Source organism: Anopheles maculipalpis, chromosome 2RL (assembly GCF_943734695.1).
Source record: "Anopheles maculipalpis chromosome 2RL, idAnoMacuDA_375_x, whole genome shotgun sequence".
Classification (NCBI taxonomy): domain Eukaryota; kingdom Metazoa; phylum Arthropoda; class Insecta; order Diptera; family Culicidae; genus Anopheles; species Anopheles maculipalpis.
Genome location: NC_064871.1, coordinates 19,297,323 through 19,312,684, shown reverse-complemented (window position 1 = coordinate 19,312,684; position 15,362 = coordinate 19,297,323). Strand labels below are relative to the sequence as shown.

The 15,362-nt window shown below is 42.6% G+C and overlaps 1 protein-coding gene across 2 annotated transcripts in view; it reads left to right on the top strand.

Annotated features, from left to right (window-relative positions):
* Nucleotides 1-15,362, top strand: part of LOC126556721 (TLD domain-containing protein 2) — an 82,799-nt gene that overhangs the window by 26,896 nt on the left and 40,541 nt on the right. The gene's annotated exons all lie outside the window — the stretch shown is intronic.

Below are 15,362 nucleotides of genomic sequence, written 5' to 3'. Positions count from 1 at the left end.
TCCATGTGCCATAACACCCTGTAATCGAAAAAGAGAGTGCAATATTTAATGCGCTTACAGTACTACGTAATTGTGTGTGTAATTTCCCTTGACAAATAGCAGCTTATTTGTAATAGGAGGTGGCTTGTTTTACATTTTGCTGTACTGAAGTAAGTGATAAACTTGAATTTTAAATTGCTATGCTTTCAACCATCGATAAAGATCCTTTCGTGTAATGTTGCAAACGATTGTACTGTAACCGCAAACAACAATTCAATTAATGCTACAAATAGTTAGATTGACCACTTTAAAGTTTTAAATTAACATTGACGTGATCAACATCTATCGCAAAATGCCCATACACACTTAATACGGCAGCTTGAAAACTATGATCTTGTGTATGATGAATGTTTTAATCGCCAAGACCTCTGAATGCTCAACACAGCTTTACACCATGAGACATTTGTGCAAAGCAGCATGATTATTCTACGCTGCTGAGATATTACAGCTGTTCACTCACCACTACATGCGCGGAAAACATCTGATCAGCCTTATGTTGGCGTTACGGTCATGCCCAAAAAAGCTTAGAAATTCAACAGAGCCGCACTTCCCGGTTTTTCTCGTACCAATACATAGAAATACAGCACCGCATTCTCCATCAGCGAATGTCGTGGTACAATCAGACCCCGAGACCAGACCTCGCGGTTGTGGCCTTTCTTTTTTGTCGAACGGCACGAGACCCTTGTAGTCCCGTGATGCGCTTGGCACGCAATTGTGTTTAGAAGATATCGGCGTAGGGTAGCCGAACGATGTTGGCTGCACCATTACCTTCGCCCATCAATAATCGTGACCGGTTTTTGGGTTGCCCGACAATCCCGTTCCTTTTTGGGGAGGCGAAGATGAACGGATGATCTACCGAAGAAAGTCTTGTATTGGTAAGTCGTATCTTTGTAGTGTCATCTACACGAAGGAAGTGGACAGTGGTCGTTTTTTTTTTCCTGAGGCAAACTAATTAATACTAATTGGCCTTAATTCTGGATGATTTCGTGGCCCATAATGTCTAAAAACTTCTCTATGTCTAAAAATTTCTGCAAACGTTGCAGTAAGGCATATACGCACGCATAGCATCCGTTAGTTCCGCGGTCATAATACAATTTTTATGGTGCTTTTAGGTGCTCCAACAGTCAAGCTGCTAACCATCTTGTTCGCTCCAAAATTTGAACACACTGCCGGTATCGCTCTTTCCCAATAGAGCACATATCCAATGGTCGGAAGCCGTTAGTCGATACAACTTCCCCGCCCATAGCCACCTGACCAGTGCGTTTGTCTAACGCTGGACACAACGCTTGAAATCTGGTTTTACAACAGCATCCCGGCATCCTCGAACCACCCCAACCCACTGACCGGCAGGGCCACTTCTCACTGACGTGTGTGGCTGTTGTCATATTTGCTCTCCTCGCAGGCACCGATCGCGAGTTTGCCCGCGCATACTGATCTGTGTTTGTGGTGGTTGCAGGTTTTTGTGTTCGATTCGGTTTGTTGATTTTTTTTCCTCTTTCCTGTTTACTTCGCTGCAGGGCTGCATACATGCGCGAATGATTCAACTAACCCGACCGGGGACCGGCCCATCGAATTGGTAACCTTCTCGGTCGCGAGTGTGCCCAACTGCCAAGCCCGCATAAAACCTGTCGTGTGGCGACTTCTTGTCGGTTCGATGGGGTGGTAAAGTCTAGAGAGAAAAATTATGGACCCTCGTACGACGGCGTGTGGCTGGAACGCGTGAACCTTTTCGGATTAGTGTGTCTCTCCCCCTAGCACGTGGAGCCACTCGCAGTGTGCTTTTCTGGTTGGGTGCGTAGGATGCGATGCTAGTGTTGGTATATTCTTAGCATCGATTCTTGAATCGGTTGTAAAATATACGAACGATACGAGATTTTATGCAAATTGAGAAACCTGTGAGCATTACGAATTTATTTTAATGACAATAATTTCCCAAACTAGCCTGCCAGTGGGCATAGACAATAGAGTAAACGATGCTGCTCTGGACTATTTTTTGAAAATATCAGCGTGTGATCATCTCAACTATGAAATGGAATTTTGTGGAATGTATCTCTGAAGATACTTTTGTCATCCGCTCATAGAATGACATCAGCATTTTTCACCAAAAACAAGTTTAACTATTACTTGTCTAACATTTTCTTTAGACCTTGCGATTGCACCATATTTTTCATACCAACTAGGATGCAGCTGATGCTTGCTAAACAAACTTCTCTTTACTACGCTGAAGGTCAAAGTCCTCAATCCGAACAGTGCTCCAGTGTTGTACGATTGCAAACAACAGTGGCACTGATCGTTAGAAACTGCTGCGATTTAAGTGCTGGCCGACGATAGTGATTGCTTTTTTTTTCTCTCCCCTCCCTCGGTTAGCATAAATGGCATAAAAGTAGTCGAAAGGTGATATGTTTGCTTTTCGATTTCGAAACGATGGATTAGGATTGGACAGCTTGAATGGAGACGCACGACTAAGGGACTGGTTTTTCGTGATCATCGTCAAAGGTGGACACATCACCCACCTGGCTGTGAGGCAGTGAGGCTGTTGAATGTTAGGAACTGGGTTCAGCATTCCAATCTCTTTAGCCACCGCCGGTAGAAGCATGACGCTCTTTATAATGGGTTACCTAAAACTGATTCTTTAGTTGGTTGATGAGGTTGTGTTTGAGACGATCCAGCGGTAGAGGCGACAGCGGCTCCAGTTTTAACACGGTAGCAGCAGGGTTCGAATCCCGTCCAGGACCGTTCCCCCGTAGTGAGGACAGACCATCCAACTAGTTGTTATCAACTGACTGATGACCGGTGTGACCTACTTTTATAGAAAAGTTTGTGATTTTGATAAGAATGAAAAAGTCGTATAATTCGATATTAAATGCAAGAGCATTAAAATAAAGGTAAGGAAGAACCTCTAGAGTTGTAGCTCGATAGCTTGTCCCGCGTACGTGCAGATGGTCTGGACGGGATTCGATACACAGACCTATCGTGTGATTTTTTTTCTACTTCTAGCACGTAATTATAGGGTTTTTGAGTACAACTAGACAAGTGCGAGGCATTTCTAGACAACGGCTAAGATGAACTGGACAGTGGGTAGGTTGAACTGGACCACCGTCCACCCTTTCTCGACAATCGTCAAGTAGAATTGGGACAGTCATATTTGAAATGGTTGGTGAAACAGTTGGAAGCGTTTCGAAAACGCTTAGCAAATAGTTTAAAAGTAAACGTTGAAATAAATTTTTTTGTAATTTACATGCAAAACATGCATTCAATAATAACATTAATATAGTTTGTACTTTGAGGATGTTTGAAAGCGGTAAAACAAATGTGTAAAATGTTTGTACGTCTGATTTTATATTTTTGATTCTGTAAAATATCCATGACAACATCTACAAGAACTCGATTCAGTGATTACGAACAGATACGTCTTCTGTCATCTTCTGTCAAAAGATAAAATTTTGAAAAGTTAATGCAAATATTTTATTTCCCACTCACATTTTTAAATAAAACCATGAATTCTGATTGTAATTATATTCGGTGTGAAAGTGTACGTACGTTTAGGAATTATTTTGAAATGGAAATTAGAAAAAATGTGTTTTTCAGCAGGTTTTTTTTTATTTTAAAATTTCCCAAGCGTTTCCGAAACGCTTCAAACCGTTTCACCAACCATTTCAAATATAACTGTCCAATTCTACTTGACGATTGTCAACTTCAGCCTAGCGATTGTCCAGTTCAACTTGACCACTGTCGAGAAAGGGTGGACGGTTGTCCAGTTCAACCTGCTGTCCAGTTCATCTTAGCCGCTGTCTAGAAATGCCTCGCACTTGTCTAGTTCTACTCAGAAACCCTGTATGCTTCTCTTCTTTACGAAAACTATAATTTTGTTGGCCTTTAATCAACTTAAAGAATTTCCATTGGAATTGAACGTAATGTCACCTCAGACCCGGGAGCTGATCTACTTCACACCAAGAGAAACAATTAATATGCTTACACTTTGATGAGGATCTGGATTACCTTTTTTCCCAACTTGTTCGCCTCAATACTGCCATACTCATACAGGTCTCTCGGACACGACGTGTCACTTTAGTGCTACAAATTGGCCCTTCTTCTAATATCCGTAATGACACTTTCGATGCTCTCTAGCGCGACATCCTGACCCTTTTTTTCTGTAAAGTGCGACACATACAACCTTCAAATAGTTCGATTCCATTGCACCCTGACCGGATTTCCTCCTCTGTTCGCGTTCTAGCTCGCGTTCGACGAGCGAATGATGGCGAATTGAAAAAAAAGGAAACCAACGGACACACGCACAATCGTATCGCGTGTGGCAATGTGAGCTTCGGTCTGTGACATCAAGATGCTAACGCCATGGTGTTTACATTCATGCTGACTGTGTGCGCTTGTGTAAAGATTTGTACATCGTCATGTATCGGCGGTAGAGTACGCCGTCGCAGCCACCGATCCGTGACAGCCCGGCAGCGGCAGTTGAAACTGAAATTTTACCACCGGCCACTAATTAGCACCGGTTAGCGTTAATTATCGTTTCCTGAGTCGGCGCGGGCACCGGCCTCCAAGATTGCTTTAAAGAGTTGAAAAGCCAACCCTAGTCGAATGAAAATATCACACTCATTTGCACACTTGTGCCACGAAACAAAGCGCGCCCGGGAAGTCGTCCGCTAAGGGGGTGGCAGGAGGCAGGACGTGTGCGGCATGTTTGCATTCAATGATGACGCTGTGATGAGAAAACACCTCACACGGTTGCAAGCGCAACCGAAAGCGAAAGGACAACAACATCTTCATCCGAGGTTAAGAAGCTTATTTAAGATCGATTGAAAACCTTTTTTGTGTATCTCGTTCATCCTATATGCCTTTGTCGAGTGAACTTTAAAAAGCTATCTGCTTAATGGACGTGATGTGCAAAATGGTAGAAAAAAGCACAACTAAAAGCTTGCCATTGATAGTCATCTTTTGAAAGTGTTAATGTTCTTACTTTACGACGAAACAGGCTGCTTAGCGATTGGGGTCGTGTAAAATAGTTAAATGATCAATTGTAGCAATGAAATGCATTTTTGGATACAATTTTTAAAAATATTTTGTATCAATACCCTAAGTATCACTTTACACTTGACGGGATTGTAAATAATGCGTGGTTCCCACGCAAATGCAAACATCATAAATGGAACTGATTTTTATGAGCCCGTAAGCAGTAAAACTGCACTTCGCATACCCTAACCTTCACAATCCCTGTTCGAACGATGGCTTGAAAGCTGTACTTGAGCGTTGCACTCGTTGCAGGCTGGAACAACGGTCGGCTATACGGTCTTAAAGTGCATTCTCATGGATATTGTAAGCATAAAAGTGAAACATTGTCGATTCTTAAGAATTTGTTCGGTGCACTATATCGTTAAACATGCCGTTACATGACCTCTCACATTCTTGCACTCGCACACGCTAAAGACGTCATATTCAAACTCTACATCAGGTGCGAAAATAATCACTTGTTCTGCACTCCTTCTATCACAACTATCACCGCGGGACTCTGATCAGATCAGAAAGCTATAAACCACTGGAGAACTCTCCGTACCATTGACGGGAGATTTCGTTTTCGTTGGCAGTTGGTGGTTATGGGTTGTGGTTATCATTTTACACTCTATCTTGTCCATCGATTTGTGGCTTTACGGAAATATATAACCGTCTGGTTTTGCCAACCGCTTGGAGGTTCTTTTCAAGGTATACTCTGTTTTATTGGGAAGAGAAAATTTAACTACATTGAGTGTTGATTTGCATAGCTTTAGTTTGCAGAGCAAAATCTCATCCGGATCATTCCCTCCGTAGTGAGGACTTACTGTCGAACTACGTGCGTATCAGCATGGTCAGAAAGCCATTAGAAGGCCGGTGTGAACTAGCCATTCGTTGGGCCAAGTAAAATAAGAAGAAAAGAAGAAGAATTGGTTAATATTTTTCATAGAATTAAATCATCTGCATTCGAATTTATAATCCATTTTTGATTGGCTTAGAACCATACCACGATCAGAATTCAATCTTGTTTTATTCTGACTAAGAATAAAGACAGATTTTGAGTGGATTGACTATCCAACTACTAGCTGCATCTACAAGCTCCAGAAAGAAAACCAAAACTGACAGATCAGGGTTTCCAGAGGTTATGAAACTAACAAAAAACAAGATAAAATATTTTATAAAATAAATTTAATGCTTTTTCTGCAGCAAATTACGGTGCAACATAGTCCATGTGCATTATCAGTGGCGTTATACCGCACCGACAGTGGAATGTCGTTGCTATTGACCACAGCTGGTGCAGACGGAACCGATGCAACCGTAATGATATCACGGCAAACTAATACTATCTAATGATGGTTGTAGATCGTTGCTGCTGGTACAACCACCGCTACAAAACCAACTTGAGCGCAACAGCAGCAGCAGCACCGGCTACCTCAAGTCCCGTGATTGCAGTTGTACGCTGACAAGAGGTTGACCTTGGCGGCTCTCGGCAGCACTTACACCTTTGGCTGTTGTTCTAGGTCCAACGCCAGCACACGCATTCTCACACATGAACGAACTCCATTCTAGCATAGACGCTCCGCCTCATTGTGCCACGGGCTCGGGCGGTTTACGTACGCGCGTACATTAAAAGAACCAAAGAAACCGGTATCTCGGCACACCGTATGGCGAAAAATGGTTGAAAATGAGCACAATAAAGCCGCCAGGTGGGTGGGAAAGGTTTATGGTAACTGGGTGCTGGTCCAAATACGTCCGTTTAGGTGGCATTTCGATGTGATCATCAAACGTTGCTAGATCTTATTGTTATATTAAGGAATAACGGTTTGATTTAATGCAAGTATTAAATATGACTTTTTTACATTTTTCTTTAGATGTCACCTTTGACGTGCTAAAAAATGAAGAAGAAAATATTATGGACCACTTATTTGCACACGTAGTGAAGTGCCAACAAACCTAGAGCATCGCAAAAGCACACCCTTTCCAGCCCCAGCCAGCCTGGTACAGGAAATAACAAATATTTTTTGTTGATTCAACAGCTCGAAGAATAACATCACCGCTGGCGGGCAAGTCCGTACACGCGAACCTGCCTTTGCCGGGATGTTACCTCAAGAAGGTGGTTACGAGCTGATGACAGCATTAATAAAAACTGTTTACGTTCTCTCGTTTGGGGGCCCGCTCGGTTTAATTAGTGGCGGATGAGCTCATCCCCTTTTGTTGTTGCAGTGCGCCCCTTTGATTTCGGTTTCAAAATCGGATTTGGATCCTTTCCCAAGCAAACAAGTACACCAATCAACCTTTCAACGACAATATTTCCTTAGTCATCTTTTGGATTTGCAAGAACAAACAAACACACAGTCAGATTGAATGATATGCAGCGTGCGTGTGGTTGATTGAATTGCACACGGTTGTTTGCCCTTCTGGTCGCACGAGACACTGCGACACATATGACGGTGGTGCTGTAGAACTTTTCATCACCCCAGTACGCAAGTGCAAGGCCGGTGACGATCGCTCCCACGTGGGGTGTCCTCGATGGTTCGCTCGATGGTGGTAATTAAAGTCAAAACGTGCCTCGTGGCGTATTTTGTGTTGCCATTCGCTTCGCGCACGCTTTATTTTGTGTGTTCTTAGGAAAGCTGCCGTCATCTAGAATTGAACCAGATTAGAATGTTGGAAGCTGAATGAGTTTTTTAAATGTCTGCTAAAGTTGATTTAATTTTCGAAAGGATCAACCGCTAAATCAACTTAACACACATTTGGCAATCCAGTTATTTGCGAAGTCACCGTCGGAAACCTCTCTCTCTCTCTCGCTCTCTCTCACACACACATTTTGTCTTGCAACAAATGAGCAAAACCTTCAAAGCTCTGCTGTGATCTTACCTTGAGCTTGCGAAAAGACACATGTGAAGCTATTTATTTTATTTGTTCGTATTATGAAGACTAAGACAGCAAAAAAAATCCCACCATACCACAGAAGTCACTCATGAAGATTGGCAGCGCTCAAGAACCTAATGCCAAACGAGGAGCCGGCTCCGGCTAGTACGTTAATGGTCGTTCCCCTGCTTGGGACTGACGTACGCGTGGTTGCCCTGCGTAAAGTGGCGTGAAGGCTGTCGGCTTCACGGTTGTCTAATCGAAACTGGAATAGAATATTTTTGCAACATGTTTCTCATCAGCCGTCGTTGGAATTTTTGCTTATTATTTTGTTTTGTTTCTTGACGCCATACTTGACCTTTTACAGTGTATAAAAAGCATCTAAAAAATATACCAGGAAGACTTGGCATGTCATCGTTGTTCCAAAAATTTGAAAAATCATTTAACGTTGAGCTAAAGTATATCGATAATTTAATTAACATATAAAACTTTCAAGAATAAAAATGAACGAGAACCCGTTCAGGCCACTTCGCCCCATCATAACAGTTACCACTAATGGCATCAAAGGACGGCGCAATTGCTCCTACGACGCCGCTGTGAAAGCAGCGAAACCCCCAAACATCTTCCTCGATGCACATCACGTTTACTTTCACGATCGTATGGCGGCCGTATGCACATGGTTCACCTGTGCACACTCCGCCGCCTGTTGTAGCTTGCTGACTAAAAATACAATTACGATGCAGCTCGCGAATGTACCGTGGTGTGAATGCACCTTTACTGCAATCGTTCGCCCGCCAGTTCGCTGTCGCCACTAGCGCCTCACTCCGGTCCCAGGGGGTGGAGAGTGCCGGTTACCCATGCTTTAACCATTTCTGGCCTGTGGCCAACCTCGATGCACCCTACTGGCAAATGCACCGTATCGTCTCTTGGCTGTCGAGTATCGCCAGCGAAGGAGTAAAATATGATGAAATCATGTCCCCCCGAAAAACACATGCAGCGTGGTCACCCGACGCCAGACAGTGGCTATAGAAAATGCAAAAGTAAAAACAAATGCTGTAGTGGCAGTGAAAAGTGACAACTTTTCCTTTAAATTTCATAGTCCGATGGTAATGTGTGAGTGCGTGCGGGTGCAGTAGGAACGTTCCGTTGTTGACAGAAGTCGTTGACGTTCGAAAGCGAAAGTATCACTGCGTGATAGGGAGAAGCATTAGGCGATTATTCGGAGGGCTATGTTGGTGTTGATTAGATTATTGAAAATTATAAAATTCTAGTAATTCTTACTAGATGAATAATATTCTTTAAAAAAAAGGGAACAGTTTAACAATTAAAAACAGTATCTGAAGATGGCAATCACTTCTTCAATCACTTCACCCAAAGTTCATTGCTTGAATATGAAGCCGTATAAAAAAAATATGTCAAAATATACGGTCACACAATCTCACGTGATGAAACGGATCGGAGGTCCACGCCTTATCTACAAAATTACTGCTCCCAGCTTACAACTTACAGTGGGTAAAATAAAATCCTTCAGGGCAGGTTAAGATAAATCGGTCAACCGCTGTTTGTTTTTCGTCATTTTATGTCCACGTCAAGTGCGCGGCCCGAGGTGTCTCCGGCACACCGGTATCGATTAAGATATCGAACGGGCCAGGAGGGCGCACCGAAATGGGCCGCCACCAGCCGGCTTTGACCGGTTGCAACATCCTTGGAAGGGTTATGTCGAAGGTTAACGACGAAAGTGGAACGGAAATGAAGGGACCACAAATGTGCGTGAGACACCTCCACGCGTCGCACGGATCGGGTTTAGGTTTTTTTTTTTTGTCCGCTCGCCAGAGTGTCATACGAGACATTCGGGCGAGGTACAACAAAGTTGGTCCGGTTGCCCCTTTGTTGCAGATTGTCGTCCGACTGTCATTTTGAGCCGGATAGTGTAATCAGCGTTATTTTTTATTTTTATTTTTACCACCGCGCGTACCTTGGTGGTGTCTTTGTCATTATGGATCGAGTGACCGATTTTATTCGGCAAAAGCTGTGGTAGAAAGCTTCATGAAAAAATGCGTCTTTCCGTAGGCATGCTTATTCTAATTGGTGGCAGTTACCAATTAAGCGTGACTGCTCTATCAACTGCCTCGAGGGACCTGGTGATCCACCAGCAAGTGGTTGCTTGTTGGCCCTAATGTAACCTGTCTACCGGTAAGAATTGGTCCTTGCCAGGGAGGAGCGCTTATTTGGAATCGTAAACTCAGCAACAGCAACAGCAGGGTAGGCGTGTTGCCTTTTAACAGGCATCTCTACAAGTTCTAATGATGCTACTTCTTACCGTCATTTAACGGTATGGCTTAATGGTTGCATTCTTTGCTTGATGTAGATTATGGCAATGCAAATAAAACAGAAAGATATACATTATTTTGATAACATTTTATTTCGTCAGTGTTGGAGGCCTTTAGGGTATAGTACAAAGAAAAATAGCTATTACACCAACGAAACCAATGACCAATCAAGCCTATCTGAAACACCATTAAGCTTTTTGATTGACACAGCTCGCTCCAACATATCCATCTAGTCAATTGTATGGAAATTATGCGAGTAGGACAACACACTACAATCACAACCCTGTAAATGACTTTCTGCATGCGAACTCTATTTCACGCCACCGAACGAATTGAGCATCGGAATCATCAAACCGTTGCCCTTGTGTCCCTAGCCAGCACCGGCAGACTTAATGATTCCCATATTTCATACGAAGGCGATCCATTAGCCTTTTGTCGGTCTAGCCCGCACTATCAGCGGTGCGATGTCCTAATGCTAGACCCTACAGCCAGTAGCACGATCAGTCTTTATTATGTCCATTGACTGACTGACTGGCGGTGAACCATTGTTGAGCTTGCCGCTTTCTTTGCAGTGGGCACGCTTGCGAACGGTCCCCAGGATCCCCCGAGACCACGCGCGCTCCCTTCGACAAATCGAATGCACCCGGCCGCTGCTGTGGCACAAGCAGACACACCAGCATGTGCAATGATGCAACGGCTTTAAACGGCGACGAAACGGGTAACACCACACATCATCGTCGCGTTTCGTGCGCCCACTGGACGCTGCCCGTGCGCGCCAGGTGCTTGGGTTAAGATTAATCAGTACTTACACAATTTACAGTATTTCGTAATTTTCATATTTTGCTTTTCACACTCGTTCATAACAGGGCGGCGGCAGCATTGGCGTGCGTTTTGAAGTTTGGTGTGTAATAATACTTCTTCTTCCTATGGTGTGGTGTATCGGCCATTTGATCGGAATTTTTCCTGTACCGAACGAAACAGTTGTAGAGGGAGAACAGTAGTGTATACGTGTGTTCTCTCTTTTTTGCAATTTTTTCGTTCGGTTCCAATCCAATTTTCCTGCTTTTGAGAGAGGTGTTTATGATCGAAATCGATTTTGTTGTAATCATGTTTTTTTTATTCATATAGAACGGCCTGCTTTTGTAATCATGTTACGGTAGGCAGAAAACCACGCACACACACACAATAGTTGTGTTACGTCGATCGTAAATAGATTTCGTTCTTGTTCTTCTGCTTCCTGAGCGTCCGTTTGTTGAACACGCGCATCGTTCGTCGTTTTCGATTGATGAAATGCATTCCAGCAACGGTTGCAACGGTGCAACGATTCGATGCACATATGGAACGTATAAAATGCAGACATTAAGCAACCTGTGAATGACGGCGCTTTGATGTTTAAAAAAAGAGGTTTACGAAATTCCAGTAAATGTGCTTCGTTACCTTGCAACGCCATGCAAAACGGAAAGCTGCCAGAACACAACTAAAACCCGGATTATCAGTGTTATGTTATATGCAATTAATAATTTTTTCCTGTAGCTATATTTTCGAACAACACTTTTTGCTACATTACATTGTTTGCTCTTTTTAGCTTAGACTACTTTTATCGCTTCTCTGCGGTGTCTGTCTGATGAGTTAATTTTTATCTTGCATCAAGGAGTTCTGTTCACGAACGTTTAGTGATTCATGCAAGATGATCAAAATGAATAGTTAATTGGATAAGGATTAAGTAATGCATAGAATTACGTTAGTCAAACTGCTACAAAACAACTAATTTATGAAAATGATAAATTATCTTTAATTATAAGCCAGTGCGATCTTCATTCTAATTTGCATTCGTTAATTTATTCGTCAAAAATTGTCCGTACAGATTAGTGATGGGCACTCAGAACTAACTGGTTTCGGTATTGGTTCTGATTCCCATTCCAGAAGCAATTCAACCGTTTCCGAATCCGGTTTCGTAACCAATTTCAGAACAGATTCCGATACCAATGCCTGATCAGATTCCGGAACCGTGACCGTTTCTCACATATTTTTTTCCGGTGTAATAACCAATGTGGAATTATAAACTTGCTTTGGCGCCTTGGCTATATAGAAGTTTTCGGAAGGATCACTTTCATATTAGGGAGAAGTTTCCGCTTTGCCTTCCCTACGAATATCGGTCCCGCACTCTGGTGGCGTTTCCCCGCTCCGTTGAAAAATTCGCTGGGGGCCTGTCCTGTCAGCAACAAATTGGTTCAGTTTTTTTTCCACATGCAGTCGATGGAGGGTTTAAGCCCCTCTAGAAAAAAGTAATTTCGTATCTCCAAACCGATTTCTATACCGAAAGAGGTTCTGATTTCGATGCCGATTCCGGAATACAATTACAAATCTTCTCTATGGAATCGTTTCCAGAAATTTCGGAACACTCCGGAATCGATTCCGAACAAAACGGTATTTTGCCCATCACTAATATAGATCGAATTAAGAGTATCATGAATTTAATTGCTCAAAGTTAATTTCAATAATTTTGGATTGAATTTAACTTCCTTTTCTTTATTCATGTTACAACGATTAGTCACCGTACATATAATTTTTTTTCTTTTTAATCGATAACAATTAAGATACCAAGAAACCACTGATAAATTGAAAATATGTATGAGCACTTTCAATAGCAATTGCTAGTAATGATCGCGATAAAAATCGTTTAGCGCTCATTTTACCTCTTTTATTCATTCGCCATTGCACACCGCAGGAGAAGAAAGAAAGTTATTAAATTCAGATTTCATGTGTTGTTAGCAACAAATCGGTGAGTTTCGATTTTTGTTTTGCTACTGCACTGCACTTTGCAAAACTATTTCCCAGTCCTATGGAGTTCCGGAATGCACAAGGTACGACACGTGTGCACTGTTTATGTCCCATGAAAGTGGCAGAACGTGCGAATAGCGTGTACATTTAGCTGCTGCGTTCTATCGGGAGTTTTGTTTTTGCCAAGTGTCCACATGAAAGCAAATTGAAATTAAATTGCAGCTCGTTTGCGATTGCAACAAAACTATTGCTTTTATAGATCGGCGCGTTTGCTGTATTATTTTTAAACTGCGTTCATTTCCATAGCTGATCGCTTCATCGATCGATCACGGAAATAGGGTGCACCCGTGGGTACAATTAGCGTGACCACGGCGACAGGGAGAGCTGACGCTTTTTCCAACCGCACACGTACGTTCGTTTTGCGTAGTTCTATACGCAACAGTTGTACGCGACCGTCGCTTAATTATTCTTAATGAGGAAATAGTTCATCATTGATTATTTGTTGTTGTGCTTCGTAGTCGAAGGTATTTTTCACTTCGTTCAAGTGCATCCGGAAATGGTTTATTAAAACCAAACATCCATTTCCCTGAAAGAATTTTCCATTGCTGAAATGCTGTTTTGCTAAAAATATTTATATCATGTTTAGTAAACAATCTTCCCAATCATTACTGATTTGCAGTGCATAGTTTAATTGTGATAAAGCGATTTTTATTTTCATTCGATTAAATAACCTTCTGCCCCCACAACTATAGGGTCCATTATGTGGATCACATTACCGATCGATAGCTTCGACAATCGAAGCCATGTGCGCAGATCTAAAAATGAAATAGAATTCAAATGTCTATCCCGCACCCGTGCCAGCCCCGTTGGACGATATTTCATTCCATGGCAGTGTAGTTTTGATTTGATTTCGATCGATTTTCTGATTTGTATTGTATTGCTCATTTCCTTCACATCGCACGCCTTGCCCCATGGAACCCGGTCGAAGCAATCGAGCGTCAAAATACAGACAGCATCGATACATTGTTGTTATGGTGAAAGAATTGAAGAAGCAGCAAAGTTAATCCCAACCAACCAATGCTACATGTATTCGATGCGGAATCAGAGAGGCAGGAATTACCAGAGCCGCGGGTATGTTGGTTGGTATGTGAGGCCAACAAAACGCGCACACAATGTGGAAAATGCCGTGGTTTCCAATTACACGTGCACCACCCGTGCTGCCAGATGCCAAAAAACGTTCCACTACAAAGCACGCTCTTGTGTCGAAAATGTTGATGCACCGAAACGCACGGCTCGCGGCTGCAAGAAAAAAAGCCAAAGGGACAAAGATGGTTGAAGTATTTGGTATGGTTTAGCAGAATTGAAACAAATATTTACCATGCGTTTGATGTAAGACCTACGACAAATAGAAATGCGATAACCCGTCAGGCATGGTGCGCGACAAGCAACAGATGGGCGTGTTGTTTACAAACCGATGAAAAGTTAATGATCGATATTTATTTCAATCAATTCCATGATTGCAATTGTACGGCCGATATTGTGGCTTCTACTTGTAATTTATTGGTTATTTAATTAGCATGAATTTTGGGCAATTTATCAGGGAAAATATGAATGTTATTTTTGGTTTAACGACATCCTCTAGCTAGGTCACGCCGACCATAGAATGGCTTACGAGACTTATTGATACGATGTTAGATAGTCAGTCCTCAGTGCACGGGCACGGTTAAGATGAGATTTGTACCCCGGTCGTACCGTGTGTATATCGGAATCACTTTCGCCTCTACCACCAACATCTCAATAGCAATAGAGAACATAAGTTTGTCAATATCAGAGGTATTTATGAATAGCCTCACTTGACATTGACCGTTTGAATTTGTTCTAACTATTCACACGTGTCAAACCGGCAGTTTAATTTCCTGTCTGTCTCATCATTAGCTGAACGATAGCCATTCAACCATGGTTAAAACTAACCATCTTCATGTAACCACAAACAAGCTGCAGGTACGGTGGGCTTTAGGAAAACCGCAACTGTTCCGGTAAAGCTGCGACATTGGCCATCTATATGCTCATGTTGAGCACCACAAAAACATGTGAACAAAGAGGGCTAAAATAACTAATTTTATAGCATCCTTCGATCTGCGAAGACGAACCCCGCTGTTGAACGAAGAAGACACACTTTTTGAAGCACTGTAGCGCACAAATTCCACTCGAAAGCATCTGACGGCCTTGTTCGTAGCAGCGCAGCGTCTTCCTTCTCAACGTTCAAAACTACTGTGGGCATGACTTATCTACAACAAAACGTGACTACTCAAGACCGTGGTCATATTCATGTAGGGC